The sequence below is a fragment of the Fukomys damarensis genome, unplaced genomic scaffold (assembly GCF_012274545.1).
Source record: "Fukomys damarensis isolate Sample0158 unplaced genomic scaffold, DMR_v1.0_HiC HiC_scaffold_36, whole genome shotgun sequence".
Classification (NCBI taxonomy): domain Eukaryota; kingdom Metazoa; phylum Chordata; class Mammalia; order Rodentia; family Bathyergidae; genus Fukomys; species Fukomys damarensis.
In genome coordinates, this window is record NW_022900948.1 from 13474957 (window position 1) to 13492961 (window position 18005).

Genomic DNA, 18005 nt, shown 5'->3' on the forward strand with positions numbered 1-18005 from the left:
TTTTGCCGCAGGAAGCAGTGTTTTCAAGTGAACATTTTTAGAAACCACTTCTTAGGGACTTCAGCTTCCCTAAGAATATTTTTGCACACTGCACAGGGCCCAACCCTAAGGCCGCCCCCTCTGCCAGTTGCCTGAAATCAGCTCTGAAATTTTGAAACAAAAGAGCTGCTTCCTGGGAACAAGTGATTTGTTTTTTAACTGAGGATGTATATCCTTTTATGGATCTTTCCAAATTTGATTTGTAAAACTACAAGCGGAAACAAGAAAAAAAATAGACTTACAGAAAGTACAAGCTATTTTATTAACAGGAAAGCCAGACTTTTAAATATATTTTGAATGAGACTGCTGTATTCTAACAGGTCATTTCTAAGAACATGAGACTGAATGTGTCATTTAGGAATGATAGAAAAATCATGAACTGAAAGCTAATTCCAAAAAAGTTAAAATGTCACATTATATTCGCAGCATGTAAAAGAGATTTTGTTTTCATCAAAAATAACAGTTTTGTATTAGTAGAAAATCTGTTCTTTCTGTGTACATGGAACAGGCTGTGGCATATTTAAAGAGTATAGTTTGAAGGTACAAAATCTTGAGCCTTCCGGCTCTTATATCTGCATCTACCTGTGAGTGGGTGCTTCTCCCAGGTCCTGCCTGTTGAGGTGAGCTTTGGTCTGTAACAATATCCAGACGGACTGCCCTTGCCATGTGCCTACCACAGGAAGGATCAGAGAGAGGGGCTTGAGGCTGGAGGAGTGTTACAGGAAGAGGGAAGGTGCTGGGAGGAGTCAGGCTGATGGAGAGGGATGGGGTGGGATGACACTGGGGAGGAGGAGAGGGCTCTGCCTGGGGAAAGGAGCTCCTGGGACCATGTGCGGGTAACCCCAGACACTCAGCCCCCATGCAGGGCCTTCACAGAGGCATATGGAAGGGAGCTGGTTGCAGGGAACCCTGGAGACTGGGTAAATAAACTGTCGCAGGTGTGTTCTCCACAAGTGAGCTCAGAGGCATGAATAACGGTCATGACCGTTAGGCATGAGCACCTGTGGGGAAGAAGATGGAAGCAGGACTGGGTATAGGAAGAAGTTCAACTATGAGGCAAAGCCTTAGTACTCCGCCCTTTACTCGGAGTGCTGCCTCTCTGAAAGTGTTTGGTCTCAGGCAAAACAGGTCTCTGCAGCTGAAGGGGCCCTGAAGTCCTTCCTTGAAAAGGGATCTGGGCAGTGCACTTCCAAAGGAACTTGTCAGGGTCCTCTTCCCTGAGGAGCCTGGACTGGTCAGAGGTGGGTCCAGATACAAAGAAATTCCCAGGCTCGGGAGCCCTCAGTGAGGAGAGATGGCTGTGAAAGTTTTCAGTGGGGAGAAGACGGGGTTTCATCCTCCGCTCCTCATAAGCAGTCAGCTCTTCTCCAGGTCAGGCACCCTTTGGCTTGAGTCCAGTCCCAGAATCCTGACCAATAGCCCTACCCCAGTTCTGTGTGCTCATGACCCCCACCGGGTCAGCGCAGTGAAGGTCTTGGGGTTTGGTTAACAGGACTGTGGAAACAAAGCAATGGCGAGGAGAGCCGGGCCTCCCTCTTGCAGGGGATGGGCAGTCTGAGGAATCTTTATTTGCTCACTTGCTCATTCATTCACTTATCTACCCACCCACCCGTCCGTCCACTTACCTGTGCACTCATCCACCCATCCATCCATCTACTCGCCCCCACCCCCACTCCACTTATCTACCCATCCATCATCCATCCATTTACTTATGCACCCACCCACCCATCCATCCACTCATCCATCCATCTGTTCACTCTACCTACCCACACACCCATCCATCTACCCACTTACCATCTACCTACCAACCCACCCACTCACCCATCTGTCAATCCACCCAAACAGCTCACTGAATCTTACTTCCTCGCTTACTCCTGCATTTATTCATTAATTTCATCACTCAGTCGTTTACTCCTCCATTCAGTGAACACTGATTGAGCACGGACTATATGCCAGTCCCTGCCTAGAGAAGGTGGGAGTCAACAGTTTGTTATGATTTGGATGAAAAAATATCCCCTGAAGGACTCACTCATGCATTCATAGGTAGGGCTTTTGGAAGGTGACTGAGTCAAGGAGGTGATATAACTGACTTGCTGTTAGGAGGTTATCACGCGTATGACCTGGAAGGGAACATCTCCTTTCCTGGTTGCTCCCTCCTCTCTCTGCTTCCTGGCTCCAGGAGATGAGCAGCCTCCTCCCAGACCCTTCTACCATGCTGTTCTGCCTTGGAGTCTGCTGATCACAGGCTGTACCCATGAGCCCAAATAAAGCTCTCCTCCTTTAGGAGTGGGTGTCAGTGTGTCCCAGCAAAGAGAAGATGGCTAAGACAGACATGGTCGCAGCACTCAGTAAACTCCTGGATAAGGCAGCTGATAACATACTGTTAGTATTCAGGGGAAGGGGAGCTGAGAGACACAGGAAAGCCTCAGAGGAGGAGTCCCATGAACTGGACTGGAAGGAGAGAATTCAACACATACGCTGGCTGAGAGAACAGGAGAGGGCAGGGAATCACCAGCTCAGCCTGGCCAGCAACAGCCAGTACCCGAGGGAAACACTATTTGCTGCATTTGGCCGCATATTTCTAGGCAGTGGGCTGTGTAAGCTACACAGGAACTGCCGTACTTGCTGGCTGGCTGGGAAAGAGTAGAGTCCAGGCACACACAAGAGCATTGCTGCCATAGGCTATGCTGCAGGGCAGAGGTGGGCCTCGCAACAGGAGCTGAAGACAAGGTCCTTGGAAGATCCTTGAGGGACAGGCCCATGTAGAGATGGGCCAGAGGGGCAAGAAGAGCAGTCCTAGGAGAGCTGGGGGTTCGAGAAGAGAAGACGGTCCGGATCGACACTGTGGCACACCACAGCTGACAAGGGAGGGCTAAAGAGGAACAGCTAGAGAAGGGACAGGAAGTTGGGAGCATGTGGAACAGAGAACCAGGTGAGAGGGTGCCAGATTTAGCAAGGAAAAATATAGGACACCCAGTAAAATTGAAGTCTCAGTCAGATGATGAATAATGGTTTTGGGGTTTTTTTTGTTTGGTTTCTTTTGGCGGGTACTGGAGATTGAACTTGTGCTTGTGAGGCAGGCGGCAGCCCCACTGAGCTAAATCTCTGGCTGATGATGAATAATTTTTAGCACAGATATACCATGTGATATTTGGGATGCATACTGAAACATTATTCATAGTCTACATAAAATTGAAGTCTCAATGGGCACCCTGCATTTTATCTGGCAACTCCAGGGGGAGAGAGTGGTTCTGAGAGGCTGGGTGAACCACAGAAGGGCTGGTGAAGGTGAACATGCTGAAGAGGTCCTTGGACTTGCTCTTTTTGTACCAGGAATTGAACTCAGGACTTTGTGCTTGCCAGGTGGCGGGGCACCAATGAGCTATATCCACGGCCCAGGTCCCTGTACTTTGACAACATGGGGGTTGACAATGACCTCAGTGAGTGCAGTGAAGTGAACAGGCATTTACGGGTGTGTATTTGTGATGTAGGTGGGGTGCAGTGTGTAATATTTATTGTGTGGCGTATGTGGTATGTGTGATGTTTCTGTGTATGTGGAGTGGTGTGTGTGGTATGTGATTGTGTGTGATGAGTGTGAGGTGTGTGTTGTGTATGTGTGGTGCATGAGTGCATGCAGCGTATGAGTGTGTGTGGTGCATGTGTTCTTTGTGTGTATGCCTTGTGCGTGGTGTATATGATGTGTCTGTGTATGTGGCATGGTGTGAGTGCAAGATGTGTGTGTGTGTTGTGTTTGTGTGTCACTGTGTAAGCAGTGTAGTGGGTAGGTTGTGTGTGTTGTGTAATGTATGTGTGGTGCATGTGTTTGTGGTGCACCATTCTCCCTAATGCAGCCCCCCGTGTAAGAAGAGGGAGGGGCCTAGTACCAGGCCAGCAGGAAGTCCTGCTCTGTAAGAGAGGCCTCTTTTCCCTAATTCCAAAGAAGGGAGGTGGCAGTGCAAGGTCAAGTCAGGCTGGCACCAAAATACTGGCAAGGCCAGGAGTGTTTACCTGGTGGCAGTGAGGGAAGCAGATGTTCAAGGTCACCCCGGAAGTCTGGGGCAGAGCAGTTCTTGAACCAGTCCTCCCTGTTCCAGATCTAGCATTCTCTCCATCTGTTCTCGCACTATTGCAGGCACTATACTTCCTATGCGTATTATCCTCTTGGTGCTCACAGAAACCCCATAATCTCCATTTACAAGTGTGGGAACGGAGCCATCTCACAGGGAGCCTCTTTGGGCCAATGCGGAACCCGCTGGAGCAAAGCGGAGCTGGTGACCTCCTCTGCACCTGGCGTCTGCGCCCAGCAAGCTCTCAGCAGAACACATTCATCTCTGCAGGGGGAAGGGAAGCCAGGGTTCTGAGTGCCCCCGGTTTACCTGAGCCAAACTCTCGCTGACACCTAGCCCTCTTAGCTCTCTGACTTTGAAGAACGGGTCTTTGCCATCTGCAGTTCCCACAGGCAGCCCAGGAAGCCTGTGCAGAGGAATGTCCTGCTGAGGACCGACAGACTCCATTCCGAGGGTGCACACTGACGTGTCCTAAGGCTTCGTACTTTCAGAGGTCAGCCTGCGCCCCTCCTGGCACCGATCGTGCGTCCCTTCACCCTGGGGGCTTCCTTCTCACCTCACCCTTAGGCCAAGAGCAGGGAGACCCAGTCAATTCCATCCCAGCCCCACTGGGGACAGTGGAGTGGCCCTGGTCCTCCCCCTGACTTGCGGCACCTCAGTTTTCTGGTTGTTCAGTGGAGAAGAGCATCCCCGTCTTGCCTTGGATGTGTGAGAGAGATCTTTGAAACCCAGTTCCTTCAAACCCAGGGCCGGGGGAAGAGGCAGCTCCACCTTGCTCTTTCTCCACATTCCCTGGTTCTGAAACCTGGGTAGTATTTCTCTCTGGGACAGGCTGGATTCTGGAATTGGCAGGCCTTGGAATAACATGTTTTCCGGAAAAGAACTTTCCTAAAAGGAAGCCACTTGTTCCAAGGAATAGAAAAGGGTCATTGTGCTTTGCCAGGCCCCCATTCCTGAGGACACTCGAAAAGGCTGGCACATTTGGACACACAGAGACCTTCGGCCCCACCAATTACTCCCACCAGATGCATTCCTCCAGCACATCTATCAAAACGAGAAGTTAAAAACGTCCTGAACACCACCAAGAGGGGCCTGTCTGGTATAACCCAGCACAGCTATAAAACCCAGTGCTAAGCAGGCTTCAAAAGAATGAGGCAAACTGATATGAAAGGCTATTCATCGTGTCTTAAATTAGAGACCTATGGATGTGGCCATATGATAGAAATTCCATTTGTCATTAAATACACTTCTATGGATAGAAAAGGATGTGGAAACTATAGGCCAAAGTACTGGCAAGCAGATATCTCTGGATGGGTAAGACTATTTTTATATTTTAAATGTTTCCCCTTAAATTGGGCACGATGGTGCATCCTGTAATTCCAGCATTCTGGGAGGCTGAGGCAGCAAGGTTGTAAGTTTGAGCCCAGGCCATGCAACTTAAGAGAGTTAGTGAGAACCTGTCTCAAACAACAAAATTGTTTAAAGGGCTAGCCTTGCAGATCAGTGCACAGTTCCTAGGTTGAAGCCACAGTAAACACACACACACATGCACACACACGCGCATTTGCATGAACCCATTCCCCTTTGCTATGGTTGGGATCTTAAGCAGCCCCCAAAGACTCCTGTGTTCGAGCCTTGCTCCCCAGCATAGTGCTGTTAGGAGCTGACAGAGCCTTTAGAAGATGGGGCTTGTGGGAGGTCCTTAGGTCACTGGGGCCGTGTCCTGGAAGGAGATAAGGGGTCCCAACCCTTCCCTTCCCCACTTTTTCATTTCCTGGCCATTAGGTGAGTGGTTTTTCTCCACCACTTATTTCCACTATGATGGCCTGCTTTGCCTGAAGCCACAGGACCAACTGAACATGGACTGGAATCTCCAAAACTCTGAGCCAAAACAGACTTTCCTGTTTATAAGTTAACTGTCTCAGGCATTTGTTACAGTGACTGAAAGCTGATCGATATACCCTTTTAATCTGTATTTTCCATAATGAATGATTTGCACTTGAATAAAAAACAAGAAACTAACAAAGAAAAAGGAACCAAAGTTTATTTTTGAAATTGTAAAACAAATCATCTCCAATCTGAGATAGAGATGCAGACACAGACACAGAGATGGGGACAGACAGATCCTCAGAACAGACACACAGACACACAGACACACACGCATGCACAAGCTGGTTAATTCATAAGGCTGGAGATGGTTGCTAACTTTCCAGAAGACACTGGGCTTTCTGGGCGGTGGGGGTGATTGCTGGAGCATCTGGGCCTCAAGGGGTGTGTTCAGGTGTGTTGAAGAGGGTAGAGGGTGCTCTGGGAACCACTGGTCTGTGGGAGAGGCCTGACTGTACCTGTCCCTCTAGGGACCAGGTGTGAATCCTACTCCCAGATCAGGGAGGCAAGGCTGAGGAATCTGCCAAATCAATTAATTGCCTGTCTCCTGTTTTAGAGGGAGACAACAGGGCCTGCAACTAAGGATGGAGGTCTAATTTGCAATGACTTCTGACTTCCATGCAGAGGCCTTCTCAGCTGCCCACACACCCCACTTAAGAAGGAGGACTCTGGTGGCCCAGGGGCTCCTTGTCTTGTTCTTCTGAGATACAGGCCCTGTGGCAGCCACTGACCCTGTGTGGGGCCCTGTGAAAGGGGTGGCTGCCTCTTTCTGCCTGTGTCAGTCGATCACATTCCCCATGCGTCTCCCATGGATCACTGTCCTCGCACAGAGCTTACCATTGTCATTTTCTGATGGTCTCCCTAGCCTTCCTCCCCACTGCCTGCCTGGTCAGGTGATCTTTCTCACATTCCAAGCTAGATTCCTTAAAGGGAGCCGGGAGGGTCTCTATCCTCACCTTCACACTTTTGTCACATTAGGCAGATTCTCATTGCTGTGACAAAATACCTGTTATAAACAATTGAAGGAAGAAAGGTTTATTTTGGGTCATGGTTCCAGAGGTTGCAGTCCATGGATGGCTCCAAGGTGGAAACATCAGGGCAGAAGGGGATGGCAGAGGACAGCTGCTCACCTCATGGCAGACACTAAATGGAATGGGGGGATGTGGAGGGCTAGGAAAAAGATACACCTCTTAAAGGCATGCCCCAGTGATCTATTTCCTTCACCTGGGCCCCTCTCTTAATAATCCATTCAGGCTTTCCGTGAATTAATCCAGTGATGAGACCTTGTGATCCATTACCACCCTAAATCTTATTATCTCTGAACACTGCTGCATCGGTGGTCAAGCCCTCAATACAAGAGTCTTCATATTTAAGCCACAACACTTGGCATCCATAGTAGACAAATAATGTTTTCCCAAGATATCCTTGTCCTAATCTCTAGAAGCTGTGGATATGTTATAGTCACACAGGGGAATTAAGGTTGCAGACAGAATGATAGTTGTGCATCAGTTCACCTTGAAATAAGAATATTATCCTGGATGATGTGGGTCAGCTCAATGAAATCAAAAAGCTCCTTTGATATGGGAGAGTCAGGTCGGAGGATGTCATGCGAGAAAGCTAGAAGAGGGCTGCCAGGCAAGGATGGGCAGTCTCTAGGAGCTGTAGAGGAAAAGTGCATACGTTCCTCCTGGAGCCTGCAGCTAGGGACGCATTCCAGCAACATCTTGATCTTAGCCCAGGGAATCTTACTTGAACACTGATCTCCAGAACTGAGATACACATTTGTGTTGTTAAACCGTTAAATTTGTTGCAGCAGTGAAGTATCCTTAGTTCAACCATGTGTGCAAAGCAAGGCTTAGCTTTGAATCAGCAACTCTAGTTATCCCCAATCCTGGTTGCCAACAAAATGGTGACGTGGCCTCTGAGGGTCTCAGGTGTAGTAGCTGTAGGCTTGGGGATAAGGATGGGAGACAGAAATTACACTTCTTAGCAGGATGAGAGTAGTACTGTGACAATGGTCAGGCCCTGGGCGAGATGGTGGGCATTATGCACACCAGCAATCCAAGTCTTATCCCACAAAAACACCCACACAAGAGTGCAAACATCCTGGGTGTGATGGTGCGCACACTTGTAATCCCAGCACTCTGGGAGGCTGTCAGGAGACTTGACAGGTCAAGCCCAGTCTGGGCAACTTAGTGACTTAGCAAGATCTTGTCTCAAAATTTAAAAATAAAAAAAAAGGGCTGAGGATGTAGCTTAGTGAGTGTAAAGGCCCTGGGTTCAATACACAGTACTGAAAATAAAAAAGTGCAAACACATACAGTGGTACCTCAGTTCACGAAGGCTTTTGTTTGTGAACAATTTGGTTTGCAAACAGAAGTGTTTGGCAAAATTTTGTTTTTGCTTGCAAATGGCATTGAGTGAGGAAATGACTGTGGCCATCTTTCCCACACAAACATGAATGTGGCCAACATTTCCAGAATCATGGAACGAATTACATTTGTGAACCGAGGTACCACTATGTGTCTAAAAGGATATTCAAGTAGGGTAATACATCAAAAGGGAACCACGAACAAATGGGGCGCATTCGTGAAGTAGAATAAGAGATCATGATGAAAATGTATCGATTTGGTAACTGTTCTTTACAAATAGATAAATAGGAGTCCGGCATGGTGGTGCACGCCTGTAATCCCAGCACTTGGGGGGCTGAGGCAGGAGGATCACTGTGAGTTCGAGACCAGCCTGGGCTACATAGTGAGTTCCAGGGCAGTCTCAACTACATAGCGAGACCCTGTCTCAAAAAAACCAAACAAAACAAATAGATAAATAGGGAGAAAAACAAGTTATGGAATGTTTTCATCTTTAAAAAGCAAAAAAACACTCCTCCAAGGCAACAGAAAGAAGAACAAAACTGCCACATTGCACACACGCATTTATACAAACAGAATAAAAGGCCAGAAGGATATGACACCCTTAGGGGGACAGGTTTGCACAAGAGAAGACTTACATTTGACTTTCTAGCCTTCTATTCCGTCTGACCTTATTTGAACAAGCATGTGTTGCTTTTTTATCACATGGCATTTTTTTTTTTAAAGATGGTACAAAGGTTAAGAAAAGCAAACTTGACCATGACCATTCTGGGATGAACAGTTGTGATTTGCACCAGGGGCCTCCTGGACTGAAGGGCATCAGAGTTCCGCTTAGCAAGGACACTCAGGACACAAGTAGACAAATCTGAGTCCTTTTCCACGTGAGTTCATTCAAGACGTGAGGTGTAGAGAATGAAGTGTCAGGAAGGTGTGTTCTTGTCCCTCACTCCTACTCCTTTCTCTGTCACTTCCTGGTCTCTCAACTTCTTGGCTGCCATGAGGTGGATCCTTCTCGTGGAAAAGTGGAGTCGTCCAAGGCCACCTGGTGCTTTACATTAGTTCTCAGGCCATGGCCAGGAATGGGCGAACTGCTGTGAGTTTTATAGCACTTTCAGACTATAATGTAACTTTTCTGGTCCCGATTCTAGTGAACCTTGGACCTTTTTATAACTTGCACTCCCTTTTTTTACAGTCCATAACTCTCACCGGAAGGATGAAATTTCCTGATTTGCTGCCTGATGCAGACCAGTTTATATGTTATGGTCTGCAATGAAAATGCCTCCTAAAAGTCTCATGGGTTCAGAGGTGAGGCTTCACAAATGTGATTGGATCTGGGGATCCTACAGTCGTCAGTGGGTTGACCCACCGATGAGTTCGTAGCGGAATGTGCTGTTAGAGGTAGGGCCTGGTTGGACAAGGTGAGTCACTGAGGTGACCTAGAAGGGTGTGTTCTTCTTCTTTTTATTTTTAACTGAGCGACGACCCCAAAATTAAAATTTTCACTATGACAGGAAGGGTGTGTCCTTGTCCCTTGCTCCTTCTTGCTCTGTTACTTCCTGGTCTCTCAACTTCTTGGCTGCCATGAAGTGGGCCACTCTCCTCTGCTCCTCCAACTGGGCCCCATCTCTCAATAGCTCATTCAGCCCATCAGTGAGTTAATCCACTGATGGGGATGACAGTGCCCTGCCCTGCTTCTGTCTTGGAACCAGCTGACCATGGATTGAACCTTAGAAATCATCAGCCAAACACACACACTCTCTCTCTCTCTCTCTCTCTCTCTCTCTCTCTCTCTCTGGGTCTCTTGACTTTTTGGGACAGGGTCTCACTATGTAGTTCAAGTTGGCCTTGACCTCATTATGTAGCCCAGGCTGGACTTGAACTCTTGGCAATCCTCCCGTCTCGGCTTCCCGAGTGCTGGGATTACAAGCATGTGCTACCACATCTGGCTCTGAAATTAAACCTTTTCTGTTTTAATTTATCTATGTCAAATATTTTGTCTCAGTAAAAGAAAAGTAACTAACATATTGCAGAATGACTTCACTATACAATCCTCCCCTCGGCTTCCCGAGTGCTGGGATTACAAGCATGTGCTACCACATCTGGCTCTGAAATTAAACCTTTTCTGTTTTAATTTATCTATGTCAAATATTTTGTCTCAGTAAAAGAAAAGTAACTAACATATTGCGCAATGACTTCACTATAAACCCAAAGTTGTTTTTTTTTTTTTTTCCCAGACAAGATCTCACTATGCAGCTGGCCCAAAACTTGTGTCAATCCTCCAGCCTCAACTTCCCAAGTGCTGGGATTACAGGCATCTGCCACCACACCCAGCTTATTTGCCTCTTTTGGGGGGAGGGTGGCAGGTACCAAGATAGAACTCTGTTTGCCTCTTAAAGCCACAGTCCTGGAAAGAGACAGACAGACACCAGTAATGAGATGGACCTCAAGAGGCTGCTGGAATCCGGGCTCCCAGTCCCAGCTCTCCCCATCTGGCTCACATTATGAGGTGTGTCAGCTTTCTTCCGCTGTGAAAAAATGCCTGAGATAAACAACTTAAAAGGAGGAAATGTTTGGGGCCGGGGATTTAGCTTAGTGGCACTGTGCGTGCCTCACAAGCGCAAGGTCCTGAGTTTGATCCCTGGTACCCCCCGCAAAGAAAAGGTGGCGGGTGCTTATTTTAGCTCCTGGTTTCGAACCATGGTCACCTGGCACTGTTGCTTTGGGCCTGTGATGCACACTCAGAACACCACGGCAGAAGAGCATAGCATAGGGAGCTTCTTACCTGAGACAGCCAGGAAGCGAAAAGGAGAAGGAGAGAGCTGGGGTCTAAGCAGCCCCCTCAAGGACTCACCTCCAATGACTAACTTCCCTGCTCCATCCTGCCCCTCCATCCTGCCCCTGAAAGCTTCTAGAATTTCTCAGCAGCACTGAGGCTGGGGACCAAGCCTTCAACACCTGGGCCTTTGGGGCACAGTTCAGACCCGAACTGTTTCTGGAGTGGCAGATGTGTCTGTCCTTTCTCCAAAGGCAGGGAGCCCCCGAGTCTGTTCAGAGCCTTGGGACGCCGACGTCTACCGGACGTGGTGGCCTCGGGGTCCCTAAGGTGTGCACAGCTCTCCATTGCCTCCCACCCTGAGCCTGGGCCCAGCCCAGCAGGCTGTGTCACTGGCAGTTCATGGGGGGAGGGGGGTCAAGACTTAGAGGCTCCACTGCTACCCCGCATCACCCAGTAAACTTCTTCACAGATCACATCTTCTCCATCTTCAGCGGAGGCTTGTTTTTATCTCTTTCCTATTTTATTTCTAAAGTAAATTGTTGTTAAAGAAATAAAAAGTGATCTGATGCATTAAAACACATTTGAAAGCCAGTGACCCAGAATGTTTCCAAATTTCCCACTGATTTCATATTTGGGAATGAGAAATTGGAATTTCTGGAAATTCTCAGGTATTTCTGAAATCATACATTGTCCCATATTCTTGCTTTCTTCTTTTTGTTTTTGACACAGGGTTTTGCTATGTAGTCCAGGCTGGCCTTGAACTGAAAGTGATCCTCCTGCCTCAGCCTCCTGAGTGCTGAGATCACAGGTGTGCACCACCACTAGATTTATAGTTTTAAATCCCTCCGCACCTGAGATTCTGATATTGTGGGAGAGCCATATGGGCCCTAGACTACCTTGAAATAAACTATATTATTTAAACTACTGTTGAGATGAGGTTATCATAGCTAAAACAAACTCGACAGCATACTAATACATTTTGTTCTGTTTAAGTATATGTGAGGCCATTGTTTGGAACCAGCCTCCCACAGTAGGCCCCAATAGAACAGATCAAACCAGAAGAGTCTCTTGCACTACTGCCATGTAAGCAAAGGTTCTAGTCGACCTGGTTCAGCTTTATAAGTAAGTCTGCTTCATCTTATCCCTGGATGGAAAATAACTCTGAAATCACCCATGTACATTTTTCTCCTCTGTTTTGTTTGTTTGTTTGTTTGTTTAGTTTTGTTGTGGTATGGGGAATCAAACTTGGGACCTTGTGCAAGGCAGACGGCAGAACCACTGCGCTAAATCCCCAGCCCTTTCTGTTTTCACTTCTGCAGTCCTTTCTGTCTATAAAGCACCACTAGGAACCTCCTCCGTTCAGCCTTTGAAACATTCTAGTTTACAGATGAAGTGAGGTGCTGCTAGATGATTGAATCACAAATAAAAACCGATTTTATCCTTAAACGAAATCTGTTGTAATATTGTTGTTGACACTTGATAATAAAAGCAAAGATGACTAGTAATAGTCTTTGAAAGGTCAGTAATGGAGTATGACCAAGGAAAGACCTTAGTAACATCTAGGTCTGGTGACTGAAGAGGTCTGTGTGTGCAGGTACAGATGATGTCATTTGTAATGGAAGAGGCCGTGCCTGTCTTTCTGTCTGTAAAGAAGGCTGATAAATAAGTAAGCTTGTATAATGCTGCTCTGAGTTGGTTAGCCCGGGGAAAGAAGTTCTCAGATTAATCCTCCACAAGGACTTTTCACAGATATCTGTGACTTCCTTGGTAGCAATCCCCGCTGGAAGGTATAAAATGTACCTTCCCACTTTGACAGCTGAAGGATTAAAGGAAATGGGGGATACAGTCTGGAGAAGAAACAATGGGAGGCGGGGATTAGGCCTGAGAGCTGCTTTTATAGGCGAAAATAAAAAGTGTTGGGTTTCTTCACTGAGGAGGTTGTAGGCCAAAAAATCAGGACCAGAGGTTGGAGGCTGCCAACTTTATCCAAAACTGAAAAGGAACCTCTTAACCATCAGGGCTGAGTGGAAGTAGCTGAGTGTAGAGTACAGCTACTTTTTGATAACACCTCTCCACTGCTCAAAATATTTAAATGGGGGTGCTGTAGGAGGGATTTATCAACTGGGCACCAGTCTCCAAATACCAGTCTACATACTGGTACTTGTCCATCAAATTTTCAATGTCTCGTTTCCCAAATGAGGACAGCAAAAGTAACATGGTACAATTTTTGTAATGTGAACTATTTGCAATTTGAAGTACATTTCCTTCATTCTCATACTATGTTCAGATATCAGAGATAGTAGAATGTTATTTTTCGTCAGACAGTATCATGTTATTGTTGCTTGACTTCCTGAAAAAATAAAATCTTGGCAACCTCTAAGTCTCTATTCTAAAAAAAGATACCAGCTGTGAAACCTATAAATACGGTAACGACTGACAATATGGGCAAAATGGAATAATTGTCTCTCTGACATGGCCTTACAAGGATCTGTAGTTCATTCGAGTGTCCACTCGATGCCATTCTTGTGTACGTCCAGCAGCTACATTATTCCGTGGTGCAAATTAGAGAAACCACAAATGTGGCCCACTTAAGTCAGTAAATTAAACTATGTTGACAAAGATAGGTACTTTTTGATATGTTTTCCTTTAGTATTTGACAACAAAAGTTTAAAGTTCTGTTCTTCCTTTCCTGTTTGCTTTAAACGAGCCTCCAGTATTATCCAGAATTTAGTGTACAGTACTTTTAAACATTTTTCTTGGCCAAAACTTTCTGTGGGCATATCAACTGGCTGTTCTTATCTGCACGAGCAGGGGCTATGTCCTGTCCATAGCTACAGAGCACCCAGCACCAAGCATGACGCACTCCAGTAGAATGATAATTTCTCTTGTCTAGAGGCTTGTGCTTTACAAGACCCTTACTGTTTACGTCCCCTCAATGGTAGTTCAAATTGCAGAGGATGACTTTTCCTTTGTCCCTCTCTGTAAAAAGCCAAAGAACATCTAAGGCACACTGCTCACAGTGAAAGCTTTCTACCTCACCCATTCATTCAAAAATATCCGTGGAGCACAGGGCTGTGCTGGGCATAGTGTTAGCAAGAAACATGACACGTGGAGCCCCTTTCCTCCGGGAGTGGGTGTTCTAATGGGAAATAGTAACAAACAAAAAGCAAGGTGTTTATATTGAGGAAATACTCTCCAGGTCTTGAGGCCGAAAGGGGCTTGGCCATCTGAGAACCAGCAAGGATGTCAGTGAGACTGGAGGGGAGGCGGGGAGGGGCGAGCGGGGCAAGATGAAGTTGAACAGAGGGACAGGATACAGATCATCAGTTGGATTGAAACAGTGAAAAATAAACGGGAAAATGGGAAGAGTGAGCTTTGGCCTGGGAATGAGGTGGACAGGGGTGTGGACCCAGGGTCCTGGGTGCCTGCCCTCATTCTCTGAGCACAGGGAGCTCGATTCTTTTCAAGCTCGATCTTTCACCTGTGAAATGTGAGCAGAAATCCCCCTGTGGCTTCCTGTTGAAGGTGGCCACAAGACTGAACAGGTGCTAACCAAAGGGCTGATAGAAGAAGCAACTTGGTTTGGAGTGTGAAATGTCCTCACCAAGGCTCCAGGGACGACATCCTGCCTTCCCATAAGTACAGTGCTGCTATAGCAGTGGGAAGTGAAACGGGAGAGCAGGTCCCAGGCACAGTAGTTCTTGGGGATGCCTGGTCTGTGACCATAAGGAAGTGGGTCTTCCAGTACCCACGGAATATGGCCCCAGCCCTGACTCCTTCATGCCTCAGAGCTTGGTAGTTAGAGGAAGAGACTACAGAGATCATCTGATAATACTTGTTTTATAGCTATATTTAAAATCCAGGATTGATGCTGTTTACTCTTTTTGTTCATCACTTTGTTTGTGGGTTCCACCTAGTGAATATTTTTTCTGCACATACATGCATCCTGCCTGTGTAGTTGTGCTAGCAAATCCATTTTTTAATTTTTTGGTACTGGGGATTGAACTCGGGCCCTTGTGCTTGCGAGGCAGGCAGCAGAACCACTGAGCTAAATCCCCAACCCCAGTAAATCCATTTTTATGTGGCAATATTTCCCCACATCTTACTCTTTCGTAGGAGTAATACCAATTTCCCCTTGGAAGGTTTGTATCAAGCTGGGTTAATAGAAGTTCACCTGAATGCAACTTGAAACACAGAAAGAATAGACATTTGCAGCACAATAACATCTACATGAGATACCAACAGGCAGTCACGTGGGGGATATTAGGTCCCAATGTCTCATGGGTGTTGACTTAGAGACTGCATTTCATGGTTGTTTTCCTTTATCTTCTTTACATTCTCCCACTTGAAATCATATGGCTCCCTGCAGGAGAAAATGCAGTGGTACTCAAGCTTGACATCCAGATGTAAGGAAGAAGGGGAGGCCTCAGTGGGAGGATGGAAGGCATTAAAGAGACCCCAGGGGTTGGGGTTGGGGTTGGAGGTGATGGGAGAGAAAGTCTGCAGTCAAGAGGTTCCCAGGCAGATCTAGTGAGGGACGACGGTTCAGGCAGCAGCAAGGATTAGGAGCAAAAGCTGCCATGGTCTTGAGGGACAGGAAGGCAACCTGAATGGGGCTGAGGACCCACACCTGACCTCTCCTCTATTGCGGACACTATGGAGATTGCAACAGGGACTTTGAACAGAAGGCAAAGGACCGAGTATAAATCCTTCCGAACTCTGTGCATGTGACTACCTTGACCCTCAGACATCTGCTCCTTTTCCAGTGACAGTCTTTACTGCCTGGTATTCTGAAATTAAGGGTGCATGAAGAGATCTATAATCATTTGGTGAAATTGAGGCTTAATGAAGTAAAGCACAACACACAAAAAAAGGGCTTGATTTAGATCCTTGTTAAAAAAAAAAAAAAAGAAAAGAAAAGAAAAGAAAAGAAGAAACCATAAAAGGAAAAAGAGAAAAGTTTGGGACATTATGTAACAATTAAAATTTTCAAACTTGGCCAGGCATGGTGGTGCATGCCTGTAATCCCAGCACTCAGGAGGCTGAGGCAGGAGGATCGCCGTGAGTTCGAGAACAGCCTGAGCTACATAGTGAGTTCCAGGTCAGTCTCAACTGCATAGTGAGACCCTGTCTCAAAAAAACAAAAGAAATAAAAAAAAAATAAATAAAAAAATCTTCTAACTTGGAAGAATTACATTTATGATGGTATTAGGACATTAGTATTAAAATTTTACACATACCAATATTGCATAATGCTGTATAACATGTTAAAAGAAGCCATCTTTTAAAGATACAATTTCTATGAGCATAATAAAATATATATAGATATAATAATACAGTGAGATCTGCCTCAAAATAATGACAGAGTCTGAGACGTTGAGTAAGAACACCAAAGAAAGAAGATTGGTCATGAGTTAGTTATTTTTGAGGCTGAATGATGAATGGAACATGGTTATTCTTAAACAGTTCTACTTTTGCGTGTTTAAATTTGTAATCTTGGGCTGGGGATTTAGCTTAGTGGTGCCACCACCTGCCTCGCGAGTGCAAGGTCCCGAGTTCAATCCCTGGTACCAAAACAAAATTTTTTTTTAAATTAATAAAATAAAATTGTAATCTTGAGGTCAAGCAAGCTGTTAAATGTCTTTGGATAGGAGTGAGGAAGCTGGAAAAGGAACTGAGCAGTTTACCTCATGGGCTGTGCTCTTTTGTGTCAAATCCTAGACGCTGTATCATTATATTCATATGTATTTTATTATGCCCAAAGAATTTCTCTGACAGATAATGACTTCCTTGACTGTGTCGTATGCTTCTGTTATTATGTGTAAAATTTTATCAATAATGTCTCATGACTAGGCGACTCTAACTCTTCCCAGTCTATCCAGGGCAGAGCCCGTTCTCCCCAGCATGCTCCTTGCACTCTGTGTCCTCTTGGATAAGCCTGAGTTGGGACATTCCATTGGGTGGTTCTTTCCCAGGGTGGGTGTAACTAATGGAATCTTGTCTTTAACCCCTAGTGTTTACTTTGGGTTAGAGATTCACATAGTGGATGGATGCACAGGGAATGCTGCAAGAATTAGATTATTCCTATGTGGTTTGACATTTTAGAAGTACCTGAGCATTGCCAGTTATCTTCCAAAGCAATAGGAAGGGGAAAACAGTTACCATAAGCAGATGTTTAATGCTTATAAACAAACTTGACACTTTGAAATTACAATAGAAATTTCTTAGAATTTCTAAAGGGTGGCTACTTTATTATTTTATAGATTTAATACAGGACACATAATTTATAGGATTTTTTATAATAGTCACCCAAAAAGTCAAATGCAGAGGAGTGCAAGAGATTAGCTATACACTATAGAGACCCAAAGAGTCCAGCCAAGGGTCTGGATGCCACAGCAATATTCCCCACGTGGCCAGCTGAAGGCCTAGAGTCCAAGGCAATGTCCTTCAGGAGTCCACTCAGTAGTCCAGAGCCCACAGCAGTAACTCATGCTTGTCCATCTCAAGAATATGTACCAGGAAGGCCCAAAGGCCTGGTGGAAGTCAGAAAACCTGTGCCAGTCTGGTGAAGGATTTGTGTCACCAGGCTGACAGATCTATACTGGAGCCAGGAAGTGATGCTCCCAGTAAAGATCAGAGCTCCTTTGATGAGAACAGCAGCCATTCCCAGTGACAGTGAGGCCCCGAGCTCCTCTGACGAGAACAGCCAAGTTTGCATCAGGAAAACCATCCAGAGCAAGCTTCTCCTAGAAAATCAACAGCCATCTTCCCCTCTAGTTCTCTTTTTATGCTGTTGACAACAATCCTCATGTAGGTCTTCCCCACCCAGCCATGCTGATTGTGTATTCTTCAAGAATAAAAGCTATT